The sequence below is a fragment of the Varroa destructor genome, unplaced genomic scaffold (assembly GCF_002443255.2).
Source record: "Varroa destructor unplaced genomic scaffold, Vdes_3.0 BEIS01000005.1, whole genome shotgun sequence".
Lineage (NCBI taxonomy): Eukaryota > Metazoa > Arthropoda > Arachnida > Mesostigmata > Varroidae > Varroa > Varroa destructor.
This window is the reverse complement of record NW_019211458.1, coordinates 29979631-29997132: the sequence shown is the minus strand read 5'-3', so window position 1 is coordinate 29997132 and position 17502 is coordinate 29979631. Positions and strand designations below refer to the sequence as shown.

General features: G+C 38.7%; 1 long non-coding RNA gene across 2 annotated transcripts in view; it reads right to left on the bottom strand.

Annotated features, from left to right (window-relative positions):
• Positions 1-17502, bottom strand: part of LOC147755523 (uncharacterized) — a 32219-nt gene extending 14717 nt beyond the window's left edge. The window contains exon 1 of one of the 2 annotated variants that reach the window (XR_015328749.1): positions 16097-17502. This is a non-coding gene — a long non-coding RNA (uncharacterized LOC147755523). Of the gene's footprint in view, positions 1-10998; positions 11326-16096 lie in introns of those variants that run through there. The other variant, XR_015328748.1, reaches the window with a different exon arrangement.

The window sequence follows — 17502 nt, the reverse complement described above, 5'->3', positions numbered from 1 at the left end:
TTGTCCTTTTTTAAATTGGTTTATTTTTAAATATACTTTTTTACATCATTAAATTGTTTTATTAACAAGTATTCATGACTAAACAATATAAAGTAAGGTAGTCTGTACGATCGCTAAGCGTAAAGCGGACAACGTAAATATCGCTCATGCATAGCTACAATTGTTTCAACAGCTTCCCGTACAATAAGCAGCCAGGGGCATAGAATGGGCAAGAAGTCGAGCATCGAAACTAACAGCTAGAAACAAATTTAGCGCCGGTTTTATTCAAAACGTCGTTTGATGACCTGACGTTCGCAACGTAGATACATACAATTTTTCGCAGTATAATCCCTCATTTAGATATAATACTTTCTTCTCAGCTGATTAGCACTAATTAGATCCAACGTTTCGTAGGTTTGAACACGCACGTTTCACTTATTTTACGGTACGATAATGCATAATCAATTCCTAACATCTTTCAGATCAGCAGTAAGGCTGCCTGACATAATTACCGAAACTAAAAAGTTACTTACTTCTTGATACAGAATCCCATTTTACTGCCTGATAATAATACTGCCTGATATAGAGAAAAAAAACCCATTTTTTGAACATACGTTTGATTACCTTATAAGTTTGTGCTATTGTTTGGAATTATGAATTCAACAGATAAAGCTAACTGAAATATAGGATCTTGTACACGATAGAGCCTAGGTCAGCAACCTCCTCTGGCGGGTCAGAAACTTTAGCGCGAAATGAAGCAATTATCTATCTCGTTCGGCATTGCTCTACAATCCCTTCTGAACCAAATAGTTCTCCGGTCAGTACCGTCCAGCGGCCGGGGTTGCCGTAAAATTTAAAAATACCTACAATGGTTGTATAATTTTAGCCCTTGTACTGTATGGATGTTTGATATCGTTTAATTGATGTAAGACTCCTAAAAGGTTGTTTAGCTCAAGTCAGCACGAAGTTGACAAACGATCTCCCGGCTTCTGCATAGGGTTATATGTGGGAAACAAGTAAATTGCAACGCTAAAATAATACGTTGGTAAATTAAAAGCACTTCCTTGGATAACGATCTATTACGCTAATTGCTGAAGCGGCGTAATCACGTTTTGATAAAATGGAAAGCTGAATCCTACGGGGTCTGACACCTGGCTAGCCCCGCTAAAAGTCAGATATCCTATCCTGTAACTGTGATATCCACAAGCATATACCAGGTTAGAGCAGGTACAACTGACAACGGAACAAAACGTCTAGGAGTCAACATTGCGATAGAGCCGGCTTTCAATGTGGTATAGTGTTGCATAAATTTCTTGCTATTTCCCTTTTGTAATAACCACATGCAGTCTCAGAATGCCTACTCATAGACGTGCGGAACATCATCGGCATCTTAATTTGATTGGAAACACAAGCATTAACGACTGATAACATCAATCCTATAGATGTAACTTTGTCAGCTATAGGGTACATCATATATTTTGCTTGAAAATATGTACTGTATGTTGTTAATAGTCGTACTTTAAAATGGCACAACAACTTTGTGCTACATATGATAGAAACACCTGACCACAGTGGCAACCACTCGACGTTAAGTTACGTTTTTAATGATCTACTAAGCTACATCCAGCTCAGACGGATTGTGTATCAGGCGGCCTGAAAATCAATAAGGAAATAATGTTAAACAATTGTTCATGATGAGGTATCGATTGCAGACCCTACCGGGTGACATCGAAGCGATGTTCGTAAGACATTTACGAGAAATAGGATTCCTGCTATACATATTCTAATAGGAGCCTAAAACGATCTCGAATTCTTCGATGGGATCCTAAATGAAGATAGAGAGAGCGAGATAGAGATGTGTCTCATGTGCTGAGCGTTCTGCGGCTTTGTCTGCACTAGATTTTTCTATGAAGAATAAAATCAGTCGCACAGACGTTGCAGAGTGCCTACGGAAAACAGACTCTGAGCAAAGCTCAAGTAAACAGATGGTTCAAGCGTCTCGAAAATGCATAGAAGAAGTTCATCGACGACAATCTTTATCCTGGAAGGCCTGTGACAGCGATCACGCACGAGAACGTATTCTTATAGTTTTCTTCCGATTGTCGGGAAATCGTTTATCATTAGTTTGTGTTATCCGACTACACGGTACCTGAGGAGTATGGTTGAAATGTTTTTACAAGTGCGACCATTATAATCCTGCCTTTAGATCCTGAGTCTTCCATCATGACGATGCACCGGCTCACACATTCGACTCCCTGTCTCACCGGACCTAGCTTCCTGTGATTTTTCAAGCTTAAGGAATTCTAGTGGAAACGTTTCGATATAGTAAAAAAAAAGTAACAGAAAAGCCGCTGATCAAATTCGAAGCTACTTTGATAAACTGGAAAATTCAGCGGAGACCTTCGACTGAATTGAAACGAATAAGGACATACTTCATTTTTGAAGAAAGTGTTTTGCGTATATTCAGTTTTAATAATTAGTGGGACTTCAGCGACGTTGTTGGTCTGTTCAACCAGACAGCGTAATACGAACTGATCCGTTAAGGAGTTAGAACTATCTTGTCTGGAAGTAGGACGAAAACTTCGCATTTTCGAGCTAAACGTCTACGCACCTTCCGAAATACGACGTGGGTTTTTATATTCAGTCAGCTTGATACTGCTACTGCGATACTTAGATGAGCACACTTATACAGCAGATTTGATCTATATTAGGCACAATAAACAATCGTCACCCATTATCCACCTCATTTGTCTTCTGAACTTCTTTCACGATTTCGTCTGAATACTTACTTACAGGTCAGGAGGAAATCTGCACGGAGTAGGCTGACAGTGCTATGGCGAAATTAAATGATTTCCTAGCTTCATGATGCTACAATTTATTAGTTGTATTCCGAGGATTTCTTGTACAGGATTGTGTTTAGCAGATGCTGTAGCAGCTATACCAAAAAAAAGTCGGCTGCCATGATTGACCGGGGGTAACGTGAGGTTAGCGCAATCAAATTTTTAAGCTGGGTAATAAAAATGTCGGAGTTGCCACATGAGCGTTAGACACTTGTGCATTTTGACAAGCATGCACAGTTGATGTCTTCAAGTTGAGGGAGCTACTTAGAGCTTCGCAGAGCTCGAAAACTATAATGTTCACAAAATGTGATTAGGACAGGTCTGCTCCAACGCGTCTATAAGGAAGCTTCTGGAAAGGTCTACGGGGCGCAACGATTAGCTGATGAACGAATGAAGAAGGACATAAATTTGATTGGTCAAGATTCTGTGCATATGTTTTATAGCACATGGCTTCATATATATGGCTTTTTTAAAAAGTTGGCCTCTTAGTACCCCAGTTGTGTTGTGCCTTTTTGTACCAAATAGTCACCATGATCTCATCTCCTATTAGTTTTCAGGCCATCCATTGTAAACAGCTATGATTAATGACTTTGGATGATCCTCAACGGTTTTTAGCGCTTATACTATTGACGATGATTTGCCTAATGGCATCAATGATAGACCACAATTTTTCGCTTGATTGGACCATATTTCCATTTAAATATCAAGCAAATTAATAAGTGCGAGCTCTCCTTCCGTAGCTGTGTTGAAATTGCATCGAAGGAACCCGGCAATTTTGTCTTCACTCCACATGCGTTGAACGCATAAGCATAAAACATTCTCAGTGCCCATTGAACAAATGCCCTTGTACTTCTATTATGCACGAGCAAGCAAAAACGAGCGTGCCCTGACGTGGTACTGGTGTTCGTGAGAATTTATTTGAAAGTATGATCTGTATTTGTTTATGAAAGCTAAGCTATTACAAAAAACCTATCTTCGGAAAGGCAAGAGAATACTCTAGAGAGACCCTCGTTGCTACAGTGTACCCAAGCTATCGATCTTCTTCTCGAATTAATTTCCATTAGCTGTTTGCCTGCTATCAGTAGTAATACCTGCTAGTTCATTATTTAGCATTCTCTATGGTAATACATAACTAACAGTTAAGTGTTACCGAAACTCAACAAAGAAGTCAAAAAAAAGAAAACAATTTGTTAAACGTCTACGTTTCAAGCGTCGTCAAAAGTTTGCCGATTGAACCGAAAAAGTGAAGATAAGTTTGGAAAAGGTTACACTAACCTAAGTCAATCAATTGACCTCAGCGATAGGGAAATCGCATTGAATCAAGCTTCTGTTCGGCCTCACTTACCCCAGTAACAACCTAACGTGGAAACCTAGTTCGCGAAAGCTAAATTAAGAACATTGAAGCTTCTCGGATAATTACGAGCTGTACACAAGCTGTACCTCGTTCAGGAGCCGTTTTACTTACGACACTGAGCAATATCTATTCAAGCTTGTATCATGTTTTTATCCGCTTCGAATTTTTCTGACAGTATGACCTTCATTTATAGCTTTGTAAATGCAGGTAGCCTTTGAACATTTCTAAATAACCATATCCACGGCCTTAAAAGCAGCCCTTTAGCTGATCTGAAACGGGTAGTTGAAATTCACTCGGCCAATTGCACCCAGAAAATCTGCAACCATTTATTTTGTATGTATATGTAAGTTGTTCTTACGATTCTTTGAAAAGTGTCGCCTTATTTATTCATTTTTGGGCGTCTACTTTTTTTACGGCGTACTAATCTTCGACACTGAACTAATTCAAATTAAAACAAACAGTACACGCATTTAAGTGCAACAGTACGTCGTCTATTGGTTACCATAATTTCGAACGTCTTTAAGATTGAACACCGGCGCTGCAGGAATAGCATAGATGTACTCTATGCCGCCTCTAATTATAGGACGGGAAAATGGTGCGAACGGGTTTCACCGACATAACTTATCTAGATCGAAACTAGCTAAAAGTGTAACAAAACAGTACTTACCACAGTTATATCAGATCAACTACACTAGCATTCATTGAATCCGCATCGAAAACGATGCCATTGATTCGTATTGAGGAAGTATCACGACGAACCACCAACGCGACTTCAATATTAGCTGCATCAGAAGTACCCAAGTGGGCAGTTAAATTATCCTGGATAGGGGGTACATTTTACTACAATTGGCTGAAGCTTATTAAGAGTATAATGAAGGAAGAGGACCTTTGGTAGTAAGCGGCTTGCGTACACGAACAGGTTTAAAATGCTAAAGTAATAACGTTCTAACTATGTACAGGATTGACCAGTACGATATACCGTGCTTATATGCGCCACTAGATCCTTCCTAATAATAGAGTAACATTGGTTTTAATGTCTAATACACTTGAAACCCAGATTTTGTTCAACGATAGAAAAAGAAGGTAACCAGCTAAACCCATCTGGCCCAGAACCTGATGTTGCCTGAAAAAAACGTTTGAACGATATTTTTTTAATATGCCGACAAACATATTGTTAGTTAAAATGCTTAAATGTAGCGGATATTCACATCAATATTTCTTAATTTGAGACTAAGACTGCTTATAAATTTAGAAAAACTCCGTTTAAAATTCTCATTGAGCCCGACAGGGTTGTGTTCAACACCGCATTTTCGCCTTCACAAAGTAGGTCCAACTACATGAGGTTACCTCGCGTACCCTTTCAGACATAAAAGAACATTTTATTTTTTAAATTAAATTATATTATTTATTATTAAATTAAATTATATTATTATTATAAGTATATAGAGTAGTAAGCGAATGAGCAGTTTTTTTCAGAAAAAAAAAAGTAAAAGACGATAACATGAAAGAAAGTACAGCTGTATGAATTCTTCTTAGGGACCACATAAACTTAGTATACGAAAATACGTCCTAATTGAAATATTGTTATGTAATTATGTACCCGTTTTTACGTCCTTTGTTTATACGGGTGCTTCTGAGTTGGCTTATAGAAATCTTTCCGAAACTCGTGCAAAGAAAGATGACTACATAGACCGTCAAGATTTGGAACACATTTTTTTTTAGCCAGTCAGAGAGTGCTAGATCTAACTTTATTATTCAAATCTTGGGAAAATAAGGCGCACTTAGTAACGTGTTGACTAACTTAGTTTTTTAACTTAATAAAAAAATGCCTGAAAACTAGAAGTAGATTACAAGCAGAAAGTAGACATAAAGAACAATTTCCCTACTTTCTACCACTTTTCCACCGTCTTTATGCATAACGTCTATGGGAAAGTACCAACTAACTGCTAGAACATTTAAAAATAGACAAATAAAGGTTTTCCATAACTTACTTATATTCGATATCAGCAATATGATAGGATTATATCGCCAGAATGATGCAGCGTCATCGAAAGCTAGAAACAGGTTTACTTACGAATTCTTACTATGGGACATTGTTTATGGATTAATTTTACAGTAGGGGCCTTTCTGGATGACCTTCCAGTGGTAACTGTGGCAAATGATCAAACTGAGCTATAAACAAGAATAAGGACATGTGACATTATAAGCATTTGTACCAGATACGGGCCTCACTTTACTTTGATGACCAGGAAGATTGAAACGACTCTGCTAAGGGAACCCGATTTACTACTAGTACAGTAGCAAATAGGTCTTTTAAGCCCGTTAAGAAGACATATCTTCAATTAAACTGCCACAAGGTCACCCGCCAGGTAATTGTTACCGTGTACAGATATGTGAAGCTATCATTTTTCCTGTCTTACCTCTAGCCTTCAAAATTGTTTTCGAAAACCGCATTGCCGCGCCGAACCATTGAGGGAAAACAGCACCGCCTCTAGATGTGTGACATGGTGGAGAACCAGGATTTTTGGACAATTTTTCGTACAACAAAATCGTCGAGAAGCCCAATATGGGCAAGACTTCCAAGAGGCGAAGTGAAATCAGCGTCGATTTCCACTTATTTCCCTCACTTGTTGATTAAAATATAACTCTTTGAAAGATATAGATATAAACGACTTGAAAATAAAAGAATTGAACAGTTAGAAGCACGGTTTTATATACTTTGTAGCACTTCACAAAAATCCACGATTTGACTACAAAGTTTGGCACTTCGGTTATTTTGCAGAGTGGTTGTTTTTTTCTACAGAAGAGTACAGCTCCTTTTTCAGAGAAGGGCACATTTACCGTGTATCTTTGTTTGCACAAAATAATTTGTGGCCTGTGCAGGCCCAACGCTGGTCCATATGCATGGAAGCCTGCGGTGCCTATGGACAAGCGGCATGAAACTGGTCGTTAAATGCCCTTTTCTCGAAAATCAAACCATTTTTGTAAACTCTTTAGGCTTCACTAAATATCAGGCATTTTGTGCGTGCTATTAGCGGTACGATCAGAACCATGTTTAAAAACGAAACCAAAATAGGACATACTTGCCTTATCTTGGGGTTTTTTAAAGGTGCCACACATACAGTAGAATCGCTCATAGGTGTTTTCGATGACACGATGACATAAAGTAAAGTACATCCTTGAAACAGTCCACTATTGGCGTGGGCGAAATGATAAGCTTCGATATAAGGAAAACTATCTCTGGGACAAGAATTAGTCGATCAGCCAGAAACTATTCTATTTCCGTAAGCTGTCCCATATAAATGGTCGGGACTTATCCACGACTAAGAGAGAATATTTTGAGATGTTTAAGCCTCAGTAGCCATGATTTGTCAAAGATGTATCTCAACATCAACAGTGTTCTCATGGAATACATATGCTACTTCGACGGCAGATAAACTCCACTCATGATGGATGAGGAATATGTGATCGATCCCCGCACAAGCGTTCAAGTCCGTCTGCTACTTCTAATCGCTATGTACTCGAGTTTACTTTCGAGTTTTACGTCTGGTATCGCTGTTAGGCATTCAATCAGACGACTTGCTCCTAGCACGAAATGAAGTCTATGCTCAGGTTTGAACCTAGATCACAACGTGTCCTTAAATAAGTAGGCAAACACGCTACGTTAAGCTATCACGCGGATCGCTATGTACTGTCACCGCTTTACTTCCTATCTTGGCGGATTCAAGTTTTGAGCCTTTAGATCAATGGTCGAAGTTTACACATTTATAAACTACCGGTCATTATTTTGGTAAGCAGTACCTTAATAGGATAACCGAACTCTTGGGCGCTACTGGTTGTCAGCACACGGTATCCTTTCATCATTAGAAAGGAAAAATAGCTTTATTGAACTCCATGTCTTGTGTTACTGGCCAGAAGTTTTTGCAGAAGCCAGATCTTGTCCTCATTATTTTCCTGTATTAAATGCATGGTGCCAACATCCACAAAGTGCTGGTGATTAGTAAGCACTAGATGTTTTAAGCGCGATAAGGCCAACGCCGTAATGCCTATATAGCTTAAAAATCATCGTTGCGATACTTTACAAAAATCAAAAAACTTAAAAAGGACCAATTTTTCCCGTCTGAAAAACGGCATATTTGTTTAATCAGAAGGGTTATATTAGCCTAGGTCATAAACAACAGATGCATTAGTCGCATTTATATGAAGGCACATCTGCGCGGTTCGTTTCGACGAAAATTTCTCGCTTTTATAGAAGCAAGCCGCCTTTCGTTGTTCAAGCAAAATAGTCTTGAAGCTTAGGTCCAGTTTTTAGAATCCTGCATAGATACGGGATTATCCACCTACTACTACTACTACGCGCTACTGGCTACATCCGCGAGGTAGGTACTTTAAACCGTACCACAGCCACGTACCTATAAAACAAGCGTAAGAATATATAACCCCGCACTATTCTTTCAGTTTATGCAGAGCAGTACACAAAAGGCTGATATTGAAAATACATTAATTCGCTGTTAAGGTAGCTGGCTTAGGCAGTAAGCAAAAAATGCCTCTGACATCAATGTCAAACATTTCCTTGTGGGACAAGCTACTCTAATTAGGGCTAGATAAACTGCTTTCCAGCTCTTGTTTAGCGTTTCGAAGACGATTATACAATAGAAAATAGAAAATGTTTTGAAATGTTGGTTTTTCGAACGTTTTTAAACCAAAATAAAAGGAATAATTTTTCATACTTTAAACCTAAATGTTACATTTAAACCATTAAAGAAGTTCTGCAGAGACCAAAGGAAACGACAGTCTGAGGGTTTGGCTATACGGCGGATACATTTGAAGCTCTCTCAATTTTTGTCGGGTAACCAGAAATGCATATGATTTGGCGTTGTCATCGTGAAAGACGTTCGATTTTTTTCAATGGCTCATTTTTATTTTGTTAGTTTTGACAGTAGAGGTCCGAATCACTCGTTTTGCCTGGCTCATAATGCGCGATCAATCTGAACCTTGCCACAGATTGTGGAGCACATTATTTTTTAATTTTTCATTTACATAATATGGTCGTATGTGAGCCACTTCTGATTGCTGGAGGTCAGTTGCTTGAGGCATAGCTTAATTTCGTTACGTTTCTCTAAGGTGTCGCAAATGTAAATACAAGCTTTTTTGCATGAAATCGTGCAACAAGCAAGCATCGCGCTCCTTGAAGTAGCTTAGAACTGTTTGGTAAAAGTAGTTTAGAAATGTTGGCAAAAATCGTAGCTACTCAGGTACCAATTTTCTCGATAATTTCGTCAACCAACGGCTACGAGTTTCGAAATTTACAGAACGATTTTTGTGCCTTTGTCGTAATAAAACTGCAAAATATAGCATAGAATTTTTCAGAAGTTTCACTTATCTAGAGTCTGAATAAGGGCATTGGAAATTAATTGTCTAAATTTATCGCATTTATTACCACCGAATCTCAGCTTTCCCATAGACGCCGATACTTAAGACATATAATTTTAAACTCATCTAGATAGAAAAACGGTTCATATATTTTCAAGAACCAAATATATCATACCTAGTCGTAAACTATACTAACGAAACGTTTTGTTTTTTAAATACAAACACTTTAGCATCCTGATTATGCTAGCAAGAAATCCCACTGTTCCTGCGCTAAAGTGACAGACAAACAAATTTTTAAAATGTCGAAATCGAACATCTGCATTAGTTAATTCAATATTAAGCTTAAAAATAGGTAGACTTAAACTCGTGGCTCTGACTCGACGAGGTCACAGGGTAATCCCAATCCGAAGCAGCACATACTACAGATAACCCTATTTGGCCCCGGCAACTAATCGCAATTCACAGTAAAATCCGTTCAGAATGGTAGCAAATCAACATTTTTAAAAGGCGTATATTCTGATCATTTGAAAATTTCGCTTGCACTAGGCCGATGATTATAGTAAGGCTCGGAGGCAGATAGGTACTAACCGTCGAAAACGACCTGAGAGAGTACCATCTTTACCAGCAATTGAACAGCGGATCCAATTTGTACCACGACATGTGATGAGAAACAAGGTCTTCAGAACTTCACACATAAAAAGAAGTCAAAAAATAAAAGTTCGCGATAATTAATTCAGGAATTATAATCCGACCGAACTATAAAACGTTACTCATTTATTTTAGCAGACATGAACAAACCACCGTTACCTTGTTGTCAAGCATATTTGTTAAGAAAAGAACATCTATTAAAAAAAAGTGTCGTCGAACACTTTGTAAAAGTAAAAAGTCAATTTTTTTTATCTTTTTTGAGACAGATGTGTCTGTAGAGCTACACGGTCTCTCTCAGTTCGCTCAAAGTGCGATTGTAGCGCCTTCTGCATTCTCCCCCTCTCCTAACAGTGGAGGGAAGCTAGTGCCACAGAGAGCAAAATGAACACGTGCCGTTACCCCATAACCTAAGGAACTTCAATCCTCTCGCTTTGTTACCATATAAATACATCTCAGATATTAATGCCATCAGGCCGAAACGTGCATACGTGGGCTAAGGAAAATTTTCCTGTTCTCGAAAAGAGAAATGATCTTGTTTTATTGTCACATATTATCGTAAACTTCAGCTGACAATAGGTATCAAACAACAATATGGATAGAAGGAGATTCGCGTAATTTGTATGGGTGCCATATAAGTACCAAACAGGATTTTGTTATCTTGTGACGATTTCATCGTTAAGACTCAAGGTATAGCTTTACTCCTTAGTATTTTTTGTAGTGTAAGAAAGAAGCAGTGGACCGCAAATAACCCACTTAGCAATTGTCAATTGGCAACTTGATATAGGCAAGTTGAAAAGCACTTACCTTATGGTTTGGGGACGTATTTATTACAGGACTTTCGCGAAATTTCGGGCACCGCTTTATCACCGTTTCGCCAAGTGCGTCCTTAGCTATCTTCAATTGAAGAGACTAACAGTGCAAACGGAGTCTATGTGAAGCATCATTATTCAGTGTCCCGGGTAGTGGTCCAAGGGGGCGCACATAGGGAGTCTTACAATAGATATTTTATAAGGCGGGAAGATAGTTGTTTTTTCAATTACATATATTATTATACATATTATAAAATGGTAGAAGCTTCCAGTTTGGACAACAGTTGAGAATTACTATAACAAATATAGTCTGTTGTATAGCTAAATGTTCTAACTCTCGATTTCTCATTTTCATTACGCAAAAATAAAAGCCACGTTATCTCTAGTACAGTTGCTCCTAACCGCTGATTGTCTCTTACTTTTGTAAATATGTTGACACACGTTTTAAGTTTGCTTTGTAATAAATCAACGTCCATAATCCTTGAGATCAGTAAGAAACAAATAACAAAATCTGAGATACTAATGGAAAAACTATTTTCACATATAGAGTTTATTTTGAAACAGTAGAACTATGTGGTTTTTAGATACACTTCTCTTTCTTTGCATCGTGCATTTTATTGCTAAATTTTTGATTTTTCAATGATTATCTCTGGAGGGTAAATGCTAATTAAAATCAAGACAGTGTTATTTATGCATAATAAATGTTCAGTCAATAACGTCCAAATGGTACAGCTCAGCTACTGGGGGTACTACAAAAGCTATAGGATCCAATGAAACCCATGCATCGATACAATCGCAGTTCTTTTGTTGTGTGCATGACTGATATGGTTTAGTTTATGTAAATTGCTTAGAAAATTATTTAAAAAGAGAATCAGCTTTAGGTTGGTTAATTCATTGTCTTGACGCTACGACGTTGTTCGCGTGGTAAAACGTAAAAAAGATACAGAAGATGATCTGCTATAGTGGTTCCTGAATCTGTGCAGTTTCTTTAGCTAATATTGTGTTGTCGAGTCCTGCCAATATTGGCACCTGGATAATCAATAGGATAGAAGTGGACGTCATGGTAACAACATTAAATACGGTCCCTGAGCGTTCGTTAAGGATTCCAAGACGTTTTTACGATCGAGCCTTCTCCAGGGACACACGCCTCTACTTTCCTCTTCATTCTCATCTTCCCATCCTCACTGTCTCACAATGCACCACACCATAACACCAGCCGTGAAAAAGGGATCCATCAAAAATTCCCCGCGACTTTCTTCCCACCCATTGCTACTTATGAAGATCGCAAAAGGCAGCTTTATGACCTTTGCCCGTCAGGAACAATGATCTTGAGACCATTTGCACCCATCTGCTGTCTATTACGAATATCCACTGACAGCTACCAACTGCGCTTGACATCTAGCACCAACCCACCTCTGGTTCTCGTAACTTTCCGCAGTTTCGTTCCACCACAACGACACTGCCTTCGGTTTAAATCAAAACGGGAATATGGCCAAAGTTCTGTTTTGATCCTCGTTGCAGTGTTTCTTTATAGGGGGTCTTATGCTACGGGTCGTTTCTACTACATTCATATCGTTCCCTCCTGCCTCGAGAAGTTCTTTAGATCAGCGGAGACTACAAAGATTTGCTCTGTTTCTCTTTTTTTTTTTTGTTCCTCACGTTCACACGCTTCTAGAGAAGTTCTACCAGTGACTATGAACTATATATGCATCTATTAGTTAAGAAGAAAACTATAACAATGGACGGTTTTTCTAACAGTATAACTGACGGATCCTATCGAGTAACAGGAAACAGGACAAACGATAGGAAACTTTCTCAGCCTATGCCCTGCGGAGTTTTCGCAAGTAAGTGCCCTCCAATACACTGATTTGCTTTTCCTGTGAACATTGCGTAGACAGAACGATAAAAAGAAATAAACAATGAAGGTGCATTTCGACGACGAGACCATTTTCCAAGCGGAGCAGTTTACCAACAAGCGCCTCATTTAGCGCATAAGAATACACATAATGCATATAAGGAAATCTACTAGTATCAAGTAGTCCTTCTTTTTGGTTGGTAAAAACCTTGAGTTAAACAATAACGATGACACCATACATCTTACCGCACGATGGAATAAGTGTTCACACGTTCACACTCTGCGCGTAATCACCGTGCGTTGCAAAATCTCGCGCTCTCGAGCTGTTTGCAATGTTATAAGCGAGCGCGTTGTAACAAGGACGACTTACACGAGATCACGATGGGTTATACAAGCGCCAAAAGATTTTTTCAAAAAATTTAATTCGTTATCGCCACGTCTCCTCCTTCTATTAGCGCAACACAAAGGAGCTATGAAAAGTATTTATTCCCAACGTGGCGGTATCCTCTACTACAAATTATCGATCGACCGACCGACCGATCGCTCATTCGCTGGAATGCACACCCTGCCGAGCTCAAAAACGAACACGTCCACGGTCGAATACACTATAGGGACGCTGAAGAACGTGAAGCTGGAAAAAGTCGCAAAAAAAAAGATGAAAAGCAAAGCCCTTTGAGAAGAAGTAAAGCCACTTAAACGGAGACTCTCTTGTCTTCGTTTTTTAAACCCGTTTAGAGCGTGAATCTACGAAGAACAAGACACCAGATCTGATGTACTCACTAGATCAATGTGTCAGCCTGGTAGCTTTATATACTCCTGTTGTTTGGCAAAACAACAGATCGAGACATTACCAAGGACTTAGAGGAGGGTGACATGTTGAAAAGTTGATTCTGTATGAAATATCGCTTACTTTGATGGGTGATGGGGGAAATGTTGGGCATCAAACTTAGATTGATCTCGATGGTTTACATCTGGGTTTACTTTTTTGATAAACTAGATCGATTATAGTTTCTATTCCATATGTAGCCTTCCAATAATACCCTTAACGTGTCCTATATGGTCCTGCCCTATTAGTTTGCTTAAAAGGTGAAAATACCTCTTAAGCAAACAAACCAGATAAAAAATAATACTAAAATATCAGACAATACCTAGACTATCAAAGTGCCCTCGATCTTAATATATTGAGATTTGACATTTGATTGAAACAAAAGTCTCGTTATATTTACGGATAAATCTAATAAGTTGTTGAATTAGGAAGCAGTTATGTCTAATTAAATTAACTCAGAAATTATCTAATTCCCTAATTATAGTCATATATAATATACAACCATCTAGCTAAAAAAAATTTTTATTATTAAAAAAACATTATTTTCTCATTCTTTCTATTTCTCGGTTTTAGGTTCTGAAAATTGAAAGGTATCTATAATTTAAATAATGCGATTAACTTCCGTGGCACAGTAAAACCTGTCTGCTGTCTCGCTGTTACTTCTTCGTTGGCAAGTGTCTAAACCTACATTTAGTAACCCAGGTTGACACTCAAAATGGCGACTATTCCGGATGCCAGAACACCAGTCAGGTTCTGCGTGTCGCATTAAATACACGGAATATATTTTTAGATCGCAACCTATATAGCTGTTGATCGTTGCTTCCCGTAGAGGACCTAGACCATATTTTTTACATTTAGGTGCATCGACCAGCTTATGACCACGACGAACTTCCTAGAAATCGACCGCTTTTGCCAGTAGTGAACTTTAGATACGAGACAAAACGTTTTTATTTGTTTCGAAGTATGATGACAACGATTCGTTGTAGCGTCCATCGCCTGACCGCAGAATCGTTCGCAAAGTAGCAACTCAAAAAACGTTTTTGCAGTATCTCCCTTACCGACGACAAAAACGGCACTCATCGTCGATCCTCTTAATGTCAGCTTAGCTTATCGCCGGCTCTCGTTTCCTCTTCAGAGTTCTTAGGCAGACTAGTTAATTGCAACAATAAATTTATATTATTGGTTATGTCTCCCTGGTTCTGGGTTATGGGTGGCTCCCCAAACGGCGTTCCTCTAGCAAAAGGGCGAGCTATTGCAAACGACCTTTTATTTAAAGTAATTTTACATCAAATGAAAACAAAAAATGTCTATGTCTAGTACCTTCAGTAGGCTTATGTTTGGAACTATAGGCGACAAGCTAGCTTGACGCCGACTCGCTCGTAACTCCGTTCATTGAAAATTTCGCAAATCGATAACAAAGATTTTGTATGAATAATATTACCTGCCCTAACATAGCTTGAGAAGGCGCCATCTATCTTTGTTCTTTTGTAAATTCGATGCGTTTATCTTAATCAGAATAACAGAGATAATGTAAATTTACCGATTTCCCGGTTCGATTTCGCTAATTTCTAGTTAAAACATGAACATCTTGAGGTGCAACTGTAAAGCTGCTTCTTGAGGTGGATAACAGCAGTTGGCTATTAAAGTAATTTTGTTCAAACGTAGATCAGGAAATTTAAATGTCTTGAATAGAAAGATCTCATCAAGTGTAAAAATCAACACTTGATGAAACATAACATCTAAGTAACAAGTTAATTAATTAAAAACGAGTCGATATTTTAAACCTCCCGATAGAAAAAAAAAAAGTTTTATAAAAATATTTTGCAAACTTCTACATGTAGGACATCGATAGGCCAATCAACATTTGTCGAGTCTTTATTTATTGGTAAAATATAGTTACTAAACAAATCTAGTTCAATCTATTGCTTTGCTTTATTGCTATAGATAGTAGATAATAACGAACTTAAGAACTAAATAGGTACGGATGCGCAATTTCTAAAACATGTGCCCTTTCCTGATAACTCTACGTACTGTGTATTTCTTTTTTGTTCTGCCTACGTTACCCACAGGTGATCTGATCATAGAGTACGTGAGTCCAGTGAATACGTTATTTATACAGCTTCAAATTGTTTGCTGTATGGTACTGTGTTACGCATAACAAATCATTTGCCAGATGTTCGGGACGAACTTCAAGGAGCAGGTCAGAAAAAGATCAGTCAGAAATATAGTTTTCATCATGTACATTATTCTATTGCATGTATTGAATATAAATATGATTCTTACACGATGAATGTGTAAAGCACATCGAGGGTAAGCATTTGTCATATGCGTACGTCTATCGTAAACAAAAAAAATTAGGTATTTAATCTGGGTTTGCATAAAATAGGTGTTGCGCTTTGTAACTTAACTTACAGCCAACGATGAGCGGCGCTAAGGATGCATGGCTTATTTCTCTTTGCTTTTGTGGACTACGTTTCAATTGGTTTACAATTTCCAGCTCTGTAGTCGTTCAGGACACTACTACAAAAGGCATGAGGTGCGTCACGCGACCTCCATATGTACCCCTCTGGCTATGTTACGCTTGGCACCATGATATTCGTCGTGATAGACCTTGAAAAGGTGCCGCTTCGTTCAAAGCACAATCGTCCATTAAACAGTATGTTGGCTTTTCCCTGTACAAGGAAACGGTGCGTTTATCTGTTCATCCTCCTTATTTTTCTCCATGTAATAAAACAATTATGTAGTTCACTTTCGTTCGTATTCGTCGTCTTGCATTTGCACCTTCGAACAAAGTCCTATTGCTCACTCCGTCCTGTACTGTGCTGACAATGCCTTTTCATCTATCGATTCGCTTGACCAATATCTGTACGAGATTCTACGAGATGTCCGAGCCTAAAATGCAGCTCTCCTTGCTTTTGGATCTGCTTCGATAAAATTAGGGGATTACAGGCGGGGGCCTAATCAGGAGAACTATCGGCATAGCGTTGTGCTCGATGCACGAACCGCCAGAGCAAAAGATCGACGTAAGTGCCGATGTAAACATTTTCAAGCGCTGCAGGGCATTGCAAGCATGACGCGATCTCGGTCGCAGCCGCTTGTCGTCTTATTCTGTTCTTAGCTCACTGTCAGGCCTGGCGCGCAGAAGTGGGACCACCGATTGGCACCGATTAGACCGCATGTCCTGTTCCTAATATAGACATCCAGAGAACCAGTACACAAACATCGTGTGTCCTATAGTCAACAACCTATAGTCCTTGATCACTACGTGCTCGTTGACCAATGTCTATTTTAACTAGCCACTTCTACACCTGATTTTGCCACTTGATACACGACGCGGAGTTACTTCCGGCTAAATTCGATTACAATATATTTGATAGATATTACTCGTATTTTGACTACAAAGGCGTTTCTGGAGTAGCTGGGTCGTCCTTGCAGCCGCTCACGATGTTCATTGTTATCGCATTGTCATTATAAAGGTTCTGCCAAAGTCGTGGATTGCTACTGGAAACCTTCGTAGCATATCCGGTGCGTATCGAATCACTGAGTATACGTCATCACTGCAATACAGGCCCAATGTTACCTTGTCATCTGTGAGTCGTCATACGTCAGTCCTTTATTATCAACTTTTTTTTTCATCACATTCGACCGATGGAGCCAAACGGCGATAATCTTAGCTACAAGGGCATGAATAAATGCACACCTGCCGTTTATTTTCCATGAGTGGATAACGCTAAACTGATAAAAATGTCACCTCTTTGAAACTCGAAACCGAGCTTATTGTTCGAATCGAGCGGACAAAATTCAACCTGGCAATTCTA